At 42.8% G+C, this 13,981-nt stretch overlaps 1 long non-coding RNA gene across 2 annotated transcripts in view; it reads left to right on the top strand.

Annotated features, from left to right (window-relative positions):
- The first annotated feature begins 4,486 nt into the window (after positions 1 to 4,486).
- LOC147621728 (uncharacterized) overlaps positions 4,487 to 13,981 on the top strand; it is a 97,185-nt gene continuing 87,690 nt past the window's right edge. Inside the window, exons 1-3 of one of the 2 annotated variants that reach the window (XR_015269700.1) lie at positions 4,487 to 4,718; positions 4,813 to 4,958; positions 5,175 to 5,330. This is a non-coding gene — a long non-coding RNA (uncharacterized LOC147621728). Of the gene's footprint in view, positions 4,719 to 4,812; positions 4,959 to 5,174; positions 5,331 to 13,981 lie in introns of those variants that run through there. The other variant, XR_015269701.1, reaches the window with a different exon arrangement.

Raw genomic sequence — 13,981 nt, forward strand, 5'->3', positions numbered from 1 at the left:
CACTCCCCATGACTCGTCATGTGGTTCGAAGCGCCTGAATCCACATACCATACATTATCTTTTTGTGCTGCATCAACATTTTCAGACATGGCATTCACAACATGCTGCATAACAAACAACCTTTCATTATCCTCATTATTTCTGCTTGAGGATGCATAGTTGTTTTGCTGCACTTTCCCATTTTGCATGTCAGCCTGCTTCTTATAACATTCTGACTGCACATGTCCAGGCTTACCACAGTAATAGCATTCACGTGCATCATTATATTGCCTTTGCCAATTTCCACGGCCTCTTTGACTCCCCCTGCCTCTGAATCTGCCTCTTCCACCTGCGTGTTGTTGTTGTTGTTGATTCTGGGACTGTTGTTGTTGTTGCTGCTGCTGCTGGCCATAATTCTGATTACCTGTTCGGCCACCTCCTTGACCGCGTCCACGGCCTCCTCTACCTCGTCCCCTTCCTGAACTCGTGTAGAAGGCCTGTTGCTCTGGACTGTTTTTACTTTGTGAAGACTGTTGGTCTTCACCCAAGTTCTTCTCTTCGATAATCAGCATAGACACCAAGTCTGTAAAGTTGGGAATGTTTTCCCGAGTCTGAATAGACGTCTTGAACGCCTTGTATTGTGGCCCGAGACCACGTAGACAGACTTCCACCTTGTCATCATCATCTACTGACACACCAATAGATGCAAGGGATTCCACAATACCCTTTATCTTCAGCGCATAGTCATTCACAGACATGCTCTTTTTCTCCACAGTATGAAGTTCATTCTTCAACTGTATCTTACGTGCCTTGGTGTTTGTTTCATAAAGCTTTACCAAGGTGTCCCACGCCTCCTTGGGGGACTTGGCATCCTGAATGTGCCCAATCATGGTGTCCTGTATACTAATGGAAAGCCAATACATAACCTTCCTGGCTCCTTGGTTCCAGTCTTTAAATTCTTTTACATCTGCAGCAGTCGGATTTATATCCGGTATCTCCGGTGCCTCTTCATGCTCACCTTCTATGTAGTCCCAATAGCCTTTTCCCATCAGGAAATTAGTCAACCTGAACCTCCAAGCATGGAAGTTATTCTTGTCCAGCTTCTCAGCCACAATCTGTGTTATGCCATCATTAGACATCTTGCCAAACACACAATTTTACCAGAAACTGCACTCTGGTTTTTCCTGCACAACTGCTGTATTTTCTGCACAGCGGTACTATAGTACTCTCAAATGTCACCAACAGTGACTTCAATGTGCATACATACACCCAATGGCAACTGTAGACCTCTTTGCAGCACCCACAGTGTCTGCACAGTCAATCTGTCTTCCTGCAGTACTTAAAACAGAGTTCTGCAGAGAATCGATGACTTACCCGCAGTGCTCGAAATAGCCTGCTTTCTGAAAAACGGAGGTCCAGACGCGCCCGAAACGCGTTTTCGGCCCGAAAATTGTAGTCCGTAGGACTGTATAGTTGCCCTGTAGCTTCACTCCCGCGAAGAAAGCTCCTCAATCGGAGATCGTTTGCCGGTGCCTCCCGTAGAGCTCCCGACAAGGGTGTAGTCACCAACACAATAGGGAAGAGTAGTTGAAGCTCTTACCCTCGTACCGCTTCCTGTGGTTCTCTTGCTTGCAGCTCAGCCCTTAGCACGAACCAGGCTCTGATACCATGAAATGATGCAGGGGGGAATAGAGCTTGAGCTCTTGCAAGCACACACACACACTCACAAAACCCTAATAGAGAACACACAAGGTGAGAGGCTGAAAATCTTCTTCTTCTCTACTCAACACTCAACACACCATATACAAGAATAAGAGTACACACAATATGAAAGGTACTCAACCAAATACATACACGGGTTCTCTATAGTGTGAACCCGACTAAATGAGCTGGCGCTATAACTATGCCAGTCTCTAGAGTGGCTGTCACACAGCCTGTCATCCCACTGGCCGCATATCACCCAAGATCTCACCAACCATGCCAGTGGTGTAAGTGCGGGGCCTATCCCCCAGGCGGGTCATCAGTGTCCACCGCCTCACTAGAGCTCGATATCTCAACACTACTTGCACGCCATCAATACTCGACAGTCCCACACATGAAGGGGGAAAGGACACCCTAAAGTGCAGGAGACCCTTCATTTCCAAAAAATAGCATGAAAAACTATGGCCGGTGGGGCAAGGGCAGTAGGGTAGCCCGAGAGGCTCCCTTGGGCATGTTGCCACTTGGAGCAACGGCCCCCCGGCTGCAGTGTCACCGCCCTCAAACCCTACCACAAAGGTAAAATCCCAAAATTCCAAAACCTATATGAACCTTAAAATCTTATATTTAAAGTTAGTATCACAAGGTAATTAATGAACAAACATTTTTTACACATTGTGGCCACCTATTAATATTCGTTCCCTACAATGGTACCTAAGTATAAGATGCTCCTTACTATGCCTCCTATCAAATTGGTTTTGTTATCAACACACAGTAAATGAACATAAAGCGTAATACTCCAAAGTAACATTTAACATTCCCCACTTGTGTGAGTTTTCCTATAAACCGGTTACAGGCACCCACACACTCCGTGCATGTGGAAGTTGAATTCCTACCCTAATCCAAATGGGCTTACACTAATCGACATGTAAGTGGTAACTTTTTAAGCCAACCCATCCTATCAAAAATACTAAATTGCTTCATACTTGCTTACACCTTAACTTTCCCATGCATCTTCGCCAAACTTATGTGAACAAAAGGATACTACCAAACTATGCAAACCACTTACCAAACTATGCAAACCAAAGTACTTTTACAACTATACGATTCCTTAAAAAGCGTAAAAAAAGCTTCCCCATCTCGTGTGTGCCATTGTTTGTAAGAATTCACAGACGAAGGGAGTTCATCGAGTGAAGGAGAAGGCACACACATTCGCCATCGCCACACAGGAAGGCAAAGGCAACAAGTCGTTGCTATGTCTGTAAGGAAGGAGGCTAAATTGCCTTGCGCTTGTAAGCAACGAGGCTAAATTGCGCATAACATCAGAGATCAACTCTCGTCTACACCTGTGCTGGTAAACCTTGCAACGCCACATCACACAACAACTCGCATCTACGCCTGCACGATTCTATTATGGATCATTCTCCATCATCCCCCCCTTCTAGCAAGCGTGCAAAGCTTCAGGCCACTCAAGGTGCAACCTCACATTCTGCATCTTCTCCTCTTAATACAGGTGCCTTACAATTCCCTTTCTCCCCAAAGCAAATTAATAGACAGTCTGTTTTTGAGTTAAGACGGAGAGATCCATCCCTCCATCTCCGCTTGACATCATGTGCTGATGTATCTCCTGAGGAGGAGAACGTTGATTGTATTCCCGGAATCATGCTTTTTGTGTGGCCTCGTCCAGCTGGTAGAACTGACAGGCTTTTGGAAGAGCTGACCTCACTTCGTGAGGAGGTGATGGTGCTGAAGATGTATAGTGTATTGTGTGGCACAAGTGTCTTGGTATGTGCTGGAGATGTAATAAATTTTGTGATCAAAATCTTAGATCATTCACTCAAATTTGAGGTTGCTTGCTTCCCTGATTTTGAAGTAACATTAGTGGGAGAGAAATCAACAACTCGCATCTACGCCTGCACGATTCTATTATGGCTCATTCTCCATCGTCCCCCCCTTCTAGCAAGCGTGCAAAGCTTCAGGCCACTCAAGGTGCAACCTCACATTCTGCATCTTCTCCTCTTAATACACGTGCCTTACGATTCCCTTTCTCCCCAAAGCAAATTAATAGACAGTCTGCTTTTGAGTTAAGACGGAGAGATCCATCCCTCCATCTCCGCTTGACATCATGTGCTGATGTATCTCCTGAGGAGGAGAACGTTGATTGTATTCCCGGAATCATGCTTTTTGTGTGGCCTCATCCAGTTGGTAGAACTGACAGGCTTTTGGAAGAGCTGACCTCACTTCGTGAGGAGGTGATGGTGCTGAAGATGTACAGTGTATTGTGTGGCACAAGTGTCTTGGTATGTGCTGGAGATGTAATAAATTTTGTGATCAAAATCTTAGATCATTCACTCAAATTTGAGGTTGCTTGCTTCCCTGATTTTGAAGTAACATTAGTGGGAGAGAAATCAAAGAAACCATTTCAGAGTTCTGTTGGAGATGGTATAAGATATACCATCCTCCTCAAGTTTATTGCCTATCTGAGGGGAGACCTAGTTCAAGAAAAGGAAGCTAGAGTAGAAGATCATCACCTTCTTTCTTCTTGTCTCCTCCTCTTGGAGAATGCAGAAAAGAGAGTGTTTGGTATAATCAAGGTGCAAGGGGTGGTGATAAAGAATAGTGATGGTCAAGTTGTACATGAAGGAGCATTTCTCTCCTTGCTAAGAGGGGAGGTTCTCAAGTATTGTAATCTAGAGTGGCTCTGGTCTGATGGTAGAGAGGGGCAATCAAAGAGTAGTGTTTCATCCATCTACAAAGATCAGCAGGATAGTGTTTCATCCTTCCACAAAGATGACCGGGATGGTTTTGCTCACCCCTTCTCCACCCTCATTTGGACAGAGTACAACAAGCCCTTAGTCTGCACATCAGATGCCTTCCCTAAGCCTAGCTCTTACTTCCAAGAGCATAATCTTGCCAAGACAGCTCTCCTTCTCCAAGATCTAGAGAGCAAGTTCGACAACAATGAGCTTGGACTGGCAGCTGAGTACATCACCATTCTTCCTCTAGGATTTTTCCTCATAAAGACCTTCATCAAGCAACATGTAAGTCTTGCTCATACTTGTAGTTTTTATCTCATTTAAAGATATTATCATGTAAATTTATTCCTTGTCTTCTTTTTTCTGTGTCTCTTTCTAGAATAAGGTGGAGCGGAGTGTCGCCTACAAGAAGATCCAAGCGGTTATTCCAGGCAAGGTGAAAAATAAAGATCTGCCAATCCTTGTGCTGAGTGATCGAACCAAGAGAGCCCTATGTTTTGACACAGTGGATGCCTAAGTCGAGAGGTAATTCTGCACAAGGTGCTGGGTGCTGAATGCCATACAAAATGCTTTAATAGTTAATGAGGAGATAACACAATGATTAAAAAATCATCACGTTTTTAACCTTTGATACTAAGTTGCAACCTGTGATACTAACAGTTAATGAGGAGATAAGATGATGATTAAAAAATCATCAGGTTTTTAGCCTGTGATACTAAGTTGCAACCTGTTTTGGTGAAGGCCCTTTGACATCCACGCGAGATGACTCACTTCGCTCTGTGCCCACCACTGGCAGGCAACCTACCTTCCCCGACATCCACTCACGATCTGCTTCCTTGAGGGAGGCATCTCTGGCCTGGTTTTGGATTTTAGGTGTACACATTGTATATATTTTGGTACATTGTATATATTTTGATACATGTTGGTACATCGTACATGGAACACTATCGAGCAGCTTGTTATATGTGTGAGTAATCCACCTTTGCATGCAGATTGCTGGATTATAGGGTGGTTTATGATGAGCTGCCATTGGATTTCATGGTTTGTACATATGGGACTGGTTTTAGCAAACAGTTATTGGCTTAATTCCAGGGGTTTGTCTTTGCAATTGGGAGTGGCAAATGGTGTGTTCTCTTGATTTGTGCTCTCTTACAGTTCGCATTCAATGTTCTTATTCGGCTACAACCATTAGTTCCAGTGATGAGTTTTGTGAAGAATGTTCTAGTCTTTCAAGATCTTGATGCTTGTAAGTGAATTAGTAACCATTAGTTCTGGTGATGTGTTAGTAGTTTTGTGAAGAATGTTCTACTACTAGGCTTTCAAGCTGTTCTTAGGATGCACTTATGTTTGAGGATCTATTTGATGGCTACTGCATTGAGCTTTGCCTATTTGCAGCAAAGCTTTTCCTCATGTCTGGCTGAGACATGGATCTTGGTTTTGTTTGTTCATCACCATGCTTTTCCTGACCTCCGGCTGCCGTAGATAACCCGTGCCTTGCTCTTGCTCGAGTCCCCGGCCATGGGAGCGAGGGAAAACCGCTGTGTGTGCTGCTGCTTACACACAGCGGGCGCTCTCCTACACATGCAAGGATTTTAAAAACATAGTGTTGACACAAGCTTTTTCACAGCTGGCATGATTCAATAAGCTTTTTTCTTCCTGCTGACGTCACTACCGAGCTCACTATGTGGGTAATATTTGACGTGACGAGTCCCTTTCAAAGCAACGCCTTCTCTGGTTTCAGGCTGAATGTGGCATCCTGACTCTGTCTGTTCTTTTTTATTTCTGGCAGAGACATGGCTTTTTGGTTTTTCCTATTTGCAAAGTTTTTCTTGGTTTCAGACTGAAAGGTGACATCTGGCTGAAATGTGGTTCTGCCTAATTGCACAAGAAGTTTTGGACATTTTCCCTAAAGTATTCATTGGCTTCATGTTGACACTTGCAATTGAAGGGTACCGTGAAATACCTCTGAGATTTCAAGAGAGGAATCATATCATCCTATTGCCTGTGTTGTTTTCCTTTGATGGATAGAGGTTCCTTTTTACCATCTTGACTTGCTTGCTGAGTCTCCTCCCTGGGTCGTGGACGTATCTCATCCGAAGAGGGCTCATTTGAAGAGCATGTGTGGCCTTTCTTGTCAAATTTTCACACTATCTTTGCCGTGTATTGGGCCCACTGAGGGGGTTTCCTTGATTTCTTTCAGCTTGTTGATGGAGGAGCACAAAAGCTTTATGGAAGGCGTCTCTGGGCTGCGAAAGGGAATGCAAGCCCCAAAATAGAGGATTCTTGTGAGCAATTGGGGGTTGCAAATTATAGGCCCCTTCTTCCTGGGTCCATCCACAAAGCTTTGGTAGATATAGTGCACATAGGGCTTCTCCTCCATGACATAAGTTTCATTCAAGAAAAGGGCATTGACTATGAAGAGACTTCATAGCATGTGTGCATTGGCAGCTCATCATGGTTGGAATGTACATCGGTTGGACATTAAGACTGTGTTTCTAAATATTGACTTACATGATGAAGTGTATGTAACACAGCCTCGTGGTTTTGTTCAGAAAGAGCAAGAGAACAAAGTGTGCAGGTTAAATAAAGAAAGCATTGTGTGGTTTAAAGCAAGCACCTCGTGCTTGGTATGAGAAGATTCATGCATATTTCATTGCACATGGTTTTTGTAATAGTCCAATAGAAAGCACTTTGTATGTCAAGCATGTGGATGATGTACTTTTGATACTTGTTCTTTATGTTGATGACATGCTGCTCACTGGTCCAAACAAGATGAATATTATTGATTTTAAGGCTGAATTGAATTCAGCTCTTGAGATGTCAAACTTGGGCCTCTTACATCATTATTTGAGCATTTAGTTTAAGCAATGTGATGGAGGTTATGCTTTATGTTAAACAAAGTACATTGAGACTTTGCTACGCAAATTTGGTCTTGAGGATTGCAAACCTATTGCTACTCCTATATGGAAATAGGTTTGAAGCTTAGTCTTCATGATGTTGGAGACTACTTTGATGTTACCCTCTATCAGTAGTAGGCAATTGGTTGTCTTATTTATTTATGCATTACGAGGCTAAATATTCAGTTTGCAATCTCACAAATAAGCAAGTTTATGCATTGCCTAGTTTCTAAGCATTGGCAGTTAAGCGAATCTTTTGTTACTTGAGTGGCACTACACACCTTAGATTGTTTTATCCCAAGGGGGGATCATTGGTTCCAGATTTGCATGCTTTTTCAGATTCTACCAAGTTTCATATTAGTAAACTCAGTTAGGACTCAACGAGTTCCGATCGACGATACCACTAAAGCCTTATACAAACGAGAAGATACGAGCACGGAATTCTACTACTTGCTCGACTTCCCACTCGAATTCAGCCTCTCCAAAAACAAGACCTTATACGTCTTTTTGAACAACATGACCATGGAGACTCAACATCTCATGTTCCTTGACAAATACGGCTTGGAATGGAAGCTGATGTTGGATAGTGAGTTGAGAGGATTCACTGCACAAGGGGTTCCGATTATAAGACCGCAAATGTAGCATGAGCACACTTATCCATGATTTCAAAAAAGACGAGAAAGAGACTTTGAGAGATTGTGCCAATAGGTTGAGATAGTATATAGCCAGATGTCCTGAGAAGGAATTGCTCTCGTAGGAAAAGCTCGTCTCACTCTTTTTGGAAGGCTTGTTAAACAAGTCTTTGCATGCAAATATCTATTGCAAGAAACATGCGACGCTTAATGAGTGCATCTACAATGCCATTGACCTAGATGACAATTGCATCATCTTTGAAAAAGACAAGCCAATCACAGGATTCGACTCTTCAAGCGCAAAAAGATTAAGCAAAGCCGAGAAGAGCACAAGCGGGAATCTGGAAGCGATGGTAGAGCTAATCATGAAACGCATGAACGAGGTCTTTAAACCAACACGAAGTCCTTAAAGATGTGAGTCTTGTGGAGGAGATCATCCTACTTCACAATGTCTCCCGAAACAAAACTACCAGGTACAAAAACCGCCAAGAACAGACAAATGGTGTGATTTCGAACAAAAATGGACAAATCATGAGACATCAAAATGTTACCATAGGATTCGACTCATGAGAGAGCAAAGCATAGTGCAGCAAAACACGGGGACTCCTCATCAAGGGGCTAATTACGCTCCTAGAGCGGGATACCAAAACTACGCAGCACCAGGAATGGAAAGAGCACAACCTGTGCTGCTAGGCAACCAGCCACCATTGCTAGGAGCCGCAGTAGTTAGATATGTGCAGCCTGAAGATCTAGGTCATGATGGTACAGGACAACATGGACAACACTTTGACCACCACACCATCACAGGTAGGATCCGCAGACCAATCTATGATTGTCCCCCCCGAAGGTAATTACCAAATGGATCATAATACGCTTTGGTTTATTGCCAACAGAGGAGCACATCAAAGAGGAGGGCCTGGACCAAGACCATATCACGCAACACCACCACCGGCAAGTCCGCCTAGATGTTGCTACAGATGTGGAGGTGACCCTTGGATTAGGGATTGTCCCAACCCTTGGGTGGAACGACCACCTAACTCAGGAATTCCTCCCCTGCAGAGAACATGCACAGAATGTGGAGTGCACTTTGTGCAAGACTGCCCCATTAAACAAGACGCCAAGGGCGAGGCTACGCTCAACTACATTGAGGTAATGCCTTCCATGAGCTCGCCTAGCTCTTCAAAGACAGAAGTAGTGGTGCCTATCCACGTAATCACAAGGGCCCAAGACAAAGCGAAGAGGGATGCTAAAGGAAACGAAAAAAATCTACGAGTGAATGCAGTAAAAAGACAAAAGAAACATGGAAAGCCAGAAGAGCAAGGAGGGTAGCAAGTAAAAGGAAACGCAATGAAAAACTCAAAGAGGCTACCAAAGAAACTGAACTAGAGAAAGAAACAACAATAGAGAGTCAGGAAAAAGAACAACGTGACGTAGAAATAGACAACAACGAGCAAACTGCAGGGTCAGTGCTTGTTGAGAAAAGCTTCGAACCTTTAGACACTTTACTACAAGCGTATGAAGCAAGACTTAAGCCCAAATAGACATTAGAGGATAGGTGGACGAATGTTTTCGGGACAAGTCAACAGCAAGTCAACAAGAAGCTGCTAAATCAATGAATGAGTAGTTTATGAGGCAAAAGCGGGAGATTAAAGAAGAAGCTTTAAAAAGGCAAAGTTAAAGTGAAATGGGATGCAGGAAGCGGCTACTTGAAGACTCAGGAAGCAGCTACTTGAAGACTCAGGAAGCGGCTATGTGAAGAATTGATTTATTTTCCCGCACTTACCCATTTTAATTAAAAGCCGCAGAAATCCTTGTAAATATCTTGCCGATTGATTAGAAGAGCCATGGGCTTCCACCTTGTAATTTTAGCTCTTTAATTAAGTATGAAACCACTAAGCCTAGGTATATAAGTCAATTTCTAGGTTTTTAGAGGATACTCACTTTAGCTGCACTTACAAGAGCTTACACAAAGAGAAGAAGGTGATGCTTGCAGCGCTTCCTACGTGCACCTATTGTAATATTTCTCCGTTCTAACGCAAGGCAAGGGTTTTCCTCTCTCTATTGTCCATTCTATGAATGTTCTTTCATCGATTTTGATTAAGAAATGATTAAGAAAGTGTGTGTGTGCTTTAGGTAAAGAGTGTGTGTGAAGTAGATTAATCTTTGATTAAGGTTGTCTTTGATGAGTTTATGTGATTGATTAGTGTAGCAAGAGCATGCTTAGTTGATAGGAAGCACTAATTTCTGCTTGCATTAAGAGGTTTGAAGGCTCATAACCTCTATGTATGTGTGTGTATTAAGCTTCTTGTTAGTCCACTAATTGATTGCATTGTGCCAGAATGAGCTCACAACCCTTTACACTTCCCCTTTCTCCTATTAGCATGCATTTTCACATGTTGATGGATAGAGATTTCCCTCTTTGCTTGAATGTGTATATGTGTACATAGAGGCAAATACTCTTCCCTCTTATTGATTGTGTGTGATTACCATGAAATTGACATCCTCATGTAGCCTCCGTGCACTAATCGCCCCTCGGCTAAATCAGGTGTTAAGCACCATAATTCTTTTCTTTCTCAATAAAGACATTATGGGAAACTTCAATCTACACCATCCAGGTACAAGGAGAGCCACCACAGCCATGCAAAATCAAAGAGCACTAATAGAAAACTCTACCAGTCTCGAATGAGGTTCATCGATCCAGTCAAAGCCTCTTCATACAGGAGTGCTTCTTTGCCATAAGTCGTGCCATGCTAATCTTCTCAAATGACAACTCAAGTCAGCATTCACCTAGACTGCAACAAATCAAATTCCCACGACAGCTACCCTTGGACACCTCATTACCAGTGTCCCAGGACGGACACTGAAATAGGAAGGGGATAGTGTTTTCGGGACAAGTCAATGGCAAGTCAACGAGAAGCTGCTAAGTCGATGAAGAAGTAGTTTATGAGGCAGAAGCGGGAGATTAAAGGCAAAGTTAAAGTGACATGGGATGCAGGAAGCGGCTACTTGAAGACTCAGGAAGCGGCTATGTGAAGAATTGATTTATTTTCCCGCACTTACCCATTTTAATTAAAAGCCGCAGAAATCCTTGTAAATATCTTACCAATTGATTAGAAGAGCCATGGGCTTCCACCTTGTAATTTTAGCTCTTTAATTAAGTATGAAACCACTTCTAAAAAAGCCTAGGTATATAAGTCAATTTCTAGGTTTTTAGAGGATACTCACTTTAGCTGCACTTACAAGAGCTTACACAAAGAGAAGAAGGTGATGCTTGCAGCGCTTCCTACATGCACCTATTGTAATATTTCTCCGTTCTAATGCAAATATAAACATCCGTACAAGACATGCATACATCCTATACACGTACAAAGACATGCATACACATACCATAACATGACAAAAGGACATAGCCTTCACATTCCTCACATGAGTAAATGTTTCTAGCACATCTATACACATGTCTAACCCATGCATCACATGCGTACACATAGCCATGCCATCATTCCACATACTCCAACAATGTAATGACAGTCCTACACATACTACGACTATGCCTAACACATCCATCACCCATGCTAGACCATATGCACATACCAATGACATCCCATACCCATCAAAGTCCTCCAACCATCATGCAAATACATCATTAAACATGTCATAACGGTGTTCCACCATGATGTGCACATTCATATACATGTCCCACACATGTAAAGAGACCACCACACATCCCTCACACATTCTTTGACCCCTTGCGCACATCTTTCCACATCCCTAGCCATGTGCACATGTGATGCCATACTTTCCCATGTTTTCCATATACATATACATCCGTACCATACCTTTACATGTCCCAACATCCCTTCCCAAAAAAACTTGATCCATACACATCCCTGCACATGCCATAATATCTCTCATATCCATGCCAGGAGATGCGTACCCATTCCTTCATGTCTATATATGTGTTGCACACATCTTACCCACATGCAACCACATCCTATATCTAATTCCCATGCATTATGTGTTGCTTAATTATGAACATCCACATTTTTAATTCACATTTCCTTACCCTCCCTACCCTCCCTTCTCCCATTTGTCCTTAGATATTGTGTTTATGACACGCATGTTGATGTACGTCAAACCTTTAAGGTGGCATTGATAATTTCTTTTGATTATAAACTCCTTGACTATATTGCGTAATGGTTTTCACATTTCCATAGCTTGATACATGATTAGTCTAGAGCTGATGTCATTCATTATGGGACCAAAAATCTAGCTTTGAGATTTAAAGAATCCTGTGTAGAATGCATCCTCAAAGGTCTGCACAGCAGCTGATAAGCCAATAGGAATTGCAATCTAGCATATAGTCCCATGAGCACTGACAGTGGTGGTGCAGTCTATAAATTCCAGCTCAATCTGTCTCTTCCTTCTAGAAACTGAGTCAAGGGAACCCTCATGTGGATTGTGTCATGGAATTTCTCAATGCATAGTATAAACATTTTGTAAATTTTGCCAAGCATTATACATGCAAGGTTGGGCACTCCCTTGAAGTAGTTTATACATTGTTTGAGGGTTTGGAGCATGTAGGATTCTCTCGGCTGCTTAGCTCCTTCAGGTTGGGGTAGTAGAAGATAGTTTAATCATGTTGGCCTACTATGCTTTATACGTTCATAATCATGTTGGCCTACTATGCTTTATACGTTCATAATCCTCCCAGTCCTTCTTCATCTTACGGGGGACAAAAGATAGGATCAATGCAAAGTGCCCTTGTTGCTCTCGCATATGTGGTCCTGCTATTTGGACATTTCTTGAACTAGGATATTCTCCAGGTTGGGTGATTTTGCATATTTGCCTTTGATTGCCATTGCTCTAAGGAGACTAGTTCATATCCACCTATTTCTTCCTCCACACAGTGTGGTTGTAATCTCTCTCTTGCCTTTTGCACTTCATGCTTCATAAGAGCATATGGGAGCAATGGTTGGTTCCATTTGTTGTTGGTCGCCTCTCCCTGTTTCTGGAACATAAATTGGCGCAGTGTATTAATTTTCTCTCCCATTCCATGCATTCCTTTTGTACTGGCTCAAGGCACTCAGCAATGTATACTCGGAGTTCCATCTCTGCTTGAGAGTAGTCAGCTTGAGCTGGCTATTGGTGCTTGGGAGGTGCTAGGGGCTTCTTCTTTTGTTACTGAGTCTAGCATATCCAAGTTGAAAGATTCCCAATCTTGAGGTACTTTAGGGAGTGGGAGAATTGGTTGACTTTCTATTTGTGTGTGGCTTCCCTTCTTGCTTCTTCTAGTTGTACGTGTAATTACTTTACTTGCGCTGCCAAGTCTTTCTCTTTGGTTAAGAATATCTATGTTAGTAGATTGACTTGTAGTTATTCGGCTTTGACCTGGTCGGCCAGATTTTTATTTTCCTTTTTAAGTGCTTTGTCAGCTTACATCACAGCAAGGGCGACCAACTCTGGGTCTGTTATTTAGTAGCTGATTCAATGCCTCTTGTGACCACACCCTATGCTCATTTGCCACTTTAAGAGCTATGTGGAGCTGATTTGACTCTTGCTCCTTTATTTGTAGCTCTTTCTTAGCTTTGATGGCACACTTCATCATCTGATTCAATCTTTCACTAAAATCTACAGCCCTTTGCTACTCAGCGTCCACCAAGCTTTCTTTTACAGCTATTTCCTCTTGTAGGTTGACCATTTCTTCATTATTCTTGATCAAGAACCCCTCCAGCAGCTCTATGTTTGCATTTATCTTGGCAAATTTGAGCTCTTGCTATTGGCATAGCTTCTTGTCCTTCTTGATCTTTTCATAAACCCAGGTGAGGTGGTAGGCAGCATCTTCTGCTTCATCTATCTCCAAACCTTCCTCACCTTGGTCTCTAGAGCTAGTACCGGCTTCCTCTTCTTGTATAGTAGCCAGTGTCTGGGATGACTAGGCTACTTCCTGCATTGTCTACTTTTTAGTGAGTATGTAGCCTGATTTTCCCAGTTCTATTGTTGTTGTTATCCACACAGC

This window comes from Cibotium barometz, chromosome 29, assembly GCF_041138505.1.
Source record: "Cibotium barometz isolate CiBa-2024 chromosome 29, ASM4113850v1, whole genome shotgun sequence".
Classification (NCBI taxonomy): domain Eukaryota; kingdom Viridiplantae; phylum Streptophyta; class Polypodiopsida; order Cyatheales; family Cibotiaceae; genus Cibotium; species Cibotium barometz.